Raw genomic sequence first — 5,984 nt, 5'->3', positions numbered from 1 at the left:
ACTGAGGGTTGCGATCCGTTGCCGGACATGGAAAAAGACAAAAAAAAAAAAAAAAGAAATCATCATGGCAAAGGGATACCTGTACTCCCATGTTCATCGAGACTCTATTTACAGTAGCCAAAATATGGAACCAACCTAAGTGTCCATTGATAGATGACTGGATATTGAAAATGTGGTATATGTACACAATAGAATACTACTCAGCCATAAAAAAGAATGAAATTCTGCCATTTGCAGCAACATGGATGAGTCTGGAGAAAATTAAGTTAAATAAACCAGATAAAGAAACAAATACCACATGTTCTCACTCATAACTGACTGCTAGGAAGTAAAGAAAGGAGGGAGGGAGGAAGAGAAGGGCAGAGGGAAGGAGGTAAGAAGAAAGGAATGAAGGAAACAAAGAAAGAAAAGACCACAACAATACGTTGAACTTTCAGAAGGAGAGAACAAACTAAGGATTCTAGAGATGGGGGGCAGGGAGGGAAGGGGTTTGGGAAGTGATAGGTCAGGTAAAGGGCATAAAGAAATATCATGATTTGTAAAAATGAATATGCTAATAACAAATAAAAATTTTAAAATAAAAAATAAATAAATAAAAAGTATAGGCCTAAAAAATAAATAAAACTCAAAATCTTTGAACAAACACATCACAAAAGAAGAGATACAATGTCAAATGAGCACACAAAAATATGCTCAACATCATTGGTCATTAAGATAATACAAATTAAAACCACCACAAGATACTACTACGCACATATTAGAATGGCACAGATTAAAAAAACAAAATACTGACAACATCAAACACTAGCAAGAGTGCAGAGCAACTGCAATTCTTATGTATTACTGGTGGAAATGCAAAATGGCAAAGCCGCTTTAGAAAGCAGTTTGACATTTCTTATAAAGTTAAAGATATGCATAATATGACAAGGTAATTCCACTCCCAAGTATTTACTCTATAGAAATAAAAACATGTATTCACGTAAAAATCTGTTCACAAATGTTTATTGTGGCTTTATTCATGATATACCCAAACTGAAAACAACCCAAATATTCATCAACTGGTAAATGAGTAAACAAATAATCAATAGTGTGGAATACTATTCTGTAATAAAAATGAATGGACTACTAATATAAGCAACAACATGGATGAACCTCAAAAGTACCACATTAAGTAAAAGAAAACAAAAAGCATATTCTGTTTATACATATGGTTGCACTTATACGTATGATTGCATTTATATGGCATTCTGGAAAAGATAAAACTATGACATCAGAGAGCAGAGCAGTCATTGCCAGGGTCTGGAAACGGGGGGAGGAGACTCATTGCAAAGAGACATAAAGGAACTTTCTGATAAATAAAAATATTCTGTACCATGACGTTGGTGGTGGTTACACAAGTGTATAAGTTTGTAAAAATTTATACAGCTGTATATCTAAGAAGGATGTATTTTACTGTATGTAAATTATGCTTCAATAAATCAACAAATAAAATATTGTCAACACCTAGTGTTGAAGAGTACATAGAACAATTAGTGCTCTCATACACAGCTGGTAGGAATGGAAAATGGTACAACCACTTTGGAAAACAGTTTGACACTTTTAGAAATAAAGTTAAACATACACTTACCATAGACCCAACAATTCCACTCCTAGTATTACCCAAGAGAAATAAAAACATATGTCCACACAAACACTTGTACATGAATGTTCATAGTAGCTCCAAACTGGAAACAACAAAATGTTCATAAATATCAACAAGTGAATGGATACATGAATTATGATATATCCATATAAATAGATACAACTCATCAATAAAAAGGAACGAATTGTTGATACATCCAACACCATGGATGAACCTCAAAATATTACGCTGAATGAAAGAAGCCAGACACAAAGGTACAAAAAAGAATATAAATTCTAGAATTTACATAAAATTCTAGAAAACGCAAACTAATATAGTGATGGAGAACAGATCAGTAGTTGTTTGGGGTCAAGGGGACAGAACTGACTACAAGGAAGCACCAGGGAGCATCTTGGCATGATAGAAATGTTCTTGGTGGTGGTGGTATTGGTTACCTATGTGTATATATTAATTGAAACTCATGGAACTGTACATTTAAAATACGTACATTCTATTGTACATAAATTATATCTGAAAAAATTGATTTTTAAAATGTAACAGCCTAAAAAAATGTTCAAGATATTTTAAATTTAAAAGCTAAGTATAAAGATAGGTATTACAAACAAGTATGTAAAAAGACCAGAAAGAGCCCCACATAAGTAAAAACAGTTGTGTTAAGATAATACATTTAGTAAGGCTTTAATTTTTATCTTTAAAAAATATTTTTATCTTTAAAAAATAAAGCAAATAACTTATAATTTTGTTAAACATAAAAAATGAACTTGAGGTTTATTTTCGGTCACCTCTATACTCAGAAGAGCTCAGAACATTAATAGTTATTCTCAATTCTTAAATCCCTGAGAAACAGCAGGAACTCCACTATGAGCCAGCAGCCAAAGGCACAAGCACCCTACATCAAGGAATCAGCTCCCATTAAGAGATCGCTCCAGATCTACTGACTTTCATTTGGATACTGTCCCCATGCAGGCAGAGTTCTCAAGTAGGCCTCCACGGTATAGTAGTAGCAAGAGTAGAAGGAATAATACTACCTACTGTCATTGATTATAAGCTTACCAAATATTAACCAATATGATTATATTGTATTATTTAATGCTTACCTCAAAATTATAAGTTTTAGAATTTATTTAAAATCTTCATTTTATAGTCTAGGAAACTACATCTTAGAGAGGTCAAATAATTTGCCAAAAGTGACAGCTAGCAATCCAAGTCTGCCCAATTCCAAAATGCCTAACCACTATGCTGTCCTGCCACCCAGTCAGTATAGGGCTCCTGGAATTTGTATTTACAGGAGCCCCATTTTTCCTGACGCTTGAGAGGCTGAGGAAAAAAGGGAGACGTTAAAAGTTTAACAGGCCAAGCAAGAGTTTTCTTTCTTCATATCTAAGGAGTTTGGAAAACTGCTGAGGAGTACTCAGCACTTAGAAGAGACTCCAAACACAGCTCTCTACTAACCTACTGGGAACAGATCCTAAGTCCCTGGATTGATTGAGATCATGCCTATATAACTAGTCACCGGAGCCAGTTTTTCTTTCCTACCGAATATTCTTAGCAAGTGTTACAGTATAAAATATGAAAAGGGAACATCAGAAGCTATTCTAGGAAAGGGAGCTGTCCTTTCACACAAATGCTATCCTGAAGAGCTACATGCCCATGTTCAATTTTATTTCATGTATAAGAATTCCTTAATCATATCTTATTATATCATACCATTTCTCCTTCTCTCTCCATATTCTCCATGAGTTATTTTACCCTTAAAATCAACAGACCAAGAAAAAAAATAATCCTGGCTAATAAAGGATGAGCTACTTTAAGAGATGAGAATCCCATAGATATGGCTGTTTGGTTGTGTCTGAAATTGGTCCCCTTGAAGATTACTCCTTGCTGATTTATACCCTACAAAAGTCTCACTTGACTTTTGTAGGGTGCCAATGCCTCAGACAATCAATCTCTCCTGACTATATCTCTGCCTCCTCAACTCACTCTGGATTGACTCCCACTGTAGTTCTTTCTTTCATTTTGATTCATCTTTTGTCTTTGCTTCCCCCCTGGGACCTGACATGTAGACTATCCTTTTGGTTTCCTACCTTCACCAGTGATGGCTGCTTTCCCTTCCTAGTTAGCCCTACCTCATTTCTTTACATATTCCTGGTTCCTGAACTGGCATAGAAGGAAGTGTTTTAACCTTCAGATTAGTGTTCTGGATTCTCTTTTTGGTCCTTGTTCCCCAGGAGTCTGTGCTTGTAACTGTGGCTCCCAAGTTTCTAATTCTCTTACAGCTATGGGAGCTTCTTCCTTGGCAAACTGAAATATACCACAGTTCCCTAAATCTGGACCTTTGTTGTCACTCTCTGCTGCCCTCCAGCGGCTATCAGTAGGATGCAGTATTTAGAAATTAGTTCCAAGTCCTGCCTCTCTTACCCTTTCCTTGGTCTGTGAATGTCCTTCAGTAGGACACAAGGCAGTGCAGTTAATGGTGGTTAGATCAGTATTCAGAACCTGGCAGGCTTTCATTCAGTCAGCACCATCACAACAGCCTTGGATAACACTGCTACTCCCAGGGAAATTCATTGGTGATGACTCTCCTCTCCTTTCTCCTAAAGATTTGACTGTCTCAGAAACACAAGTTCCAGGATTGTGGGTATGCATATTCACATTATGTGCTGGAGGTAAGGTAGAAACCTCCTGAGTTTCTCAGGCTTGACTTGTTGTGAGAAGCAAAGAGTGGTGTAGTGCCTCAGGCTAGCCAAGGCAGCATGCTATTTCATACGTTATGTAGGTCTCTTATGATATAGCATGAGAGGATCAATGATGCTGTCTATGGGCTAAGGTAAAAATTGTCATATGCTATGCTTGTTAGCTCTTTACTCAAGAGCTGAAATAGCTGAATATCCCTGGCCTCTGAACTGACAGACTTTGCCATAAGGCTATCTAGAGTGATGCTGGCATGATGCCCACACTAAAAGTTACAGCCATTCTCTTGGAGCAAAGGAGTAGAAGGGTTGTCATAAAATAGATTCGCACTTCTGGAAAAGATCCTTCTAACACCTACTGGAAAAGGTCTTCTGAACCTCTAAGTGATAGGGCCCTACCTCCAGGTTTAATTAAACCTCCAGGTTGAGGTAGGAAGTACTGGACAACCAAGCTTTAGGTTAGGCTCCCCATCTAACAGTGGCAATATGAGTTGACAGTAATAATGGATAATGTTAGCCTGGTAGGCCCATGAATCAGAAGGCTAAACCCAATGTATTTTTCCTGGGAAAATATGTCAAAAGCCTGGTGTTTTGTCTCCTGCTCCCCAAAAGGTTGTCAGCAACTGCTCCAAACTGAAGGACCTTCATCTACTGCTATCTTCACATATCTACCATTTATACAGTTTAAGGACCCTGATAGGGCCCACAGTCCCTGCTATTCACAAGCCCAGCATTTTCAGACACACAAACTGTCTAGAGGGAAGCACCGAGAAGCCTCCTGTCCACCAAGCACAACTGTGCAAAGAACCAAGTGTTTGGGGCTTACACTGCTGCTAAGTGGGTATGCATACTCTCTCAGCAAAACCAAAGCTCTTGGAAAATACACAATGGAGTTCATCAAGCCTTCCCCCTTCCCTTCAAGGATCCCTTTTCTATTAAAAAAAAAAAAAATCAAAAAGGAGTCTACCTCTTACAAGACTACCATGGTCTCAATGTGGTTATCATATACAACTAATACTTACTTCCTCTCCTCTGATTTCTATCCTCCTGAAACAATTCCATGGGGACTGTAGGAAATTAGACCTCTGAGGTGCTAAAATGATTTACATAGTGAGAAGATAATGAATACAAAATGGCCTTCCAAACATGGCATTTGGCCCATTAAATGTCTGGGTCATTTCCTGGCACTTAAACGACCTTACATGATTTTCCATACCAAAGAGCTATGCTCTGTTTGCATATTATTTCATGATATCCTGGTCTGAAAAAAATAGACTGTGAAAAATTGAAAGAGGTCCTGCAGTAGAATTTCTGAGCTTACCACCTCCCCAGTTAAGAGGCTAGTATGAGATGAGACAAAGTCTCAGCAGTTTTAGAGTAGACTCTTCACCAATCAACCAAGAACTTTCAGCAAATCCCAGAATTTGTTGCATATTACTGGCAATTCCTTCATTAATTTTCCTTGAAAGCTACAGTTACTAATGTCCCAAGCAAGATATAGAGATATATATGGTCTGCAGAGGCTGCTGCCACATCCCCGTAGCTAAAGACCTTATTCACCTATGCCTTATCTTTGCATATGCTGATCCACCCTTGTCTTATTTAAGGTCAAAGGTCTAGCTCAGTGCAGTGTATTCTTAGAATGTTCCTAT

The sequence above is a fragment of the Galeopterus variegatus genome, unplaced genomic scaffold (assembly GCF_000696425.1).
Source record: "Galeopterus variegatus unplaced genomic scaffold, G_variegatus-3.0.2 Scaffold2279, whole genome shotgun sequence".
Lineage (NCBI taxonomy): Eukaryota > Metazoa > Chordata > Mammalia > Dermoptera > Cynocephalidae > Galeopterus > Galeopterus variegatus.
The sequence above is the reverse complement of the archived record's forward strand: the minus strand, read 5'-3'. Positions refer to the sequence as shown.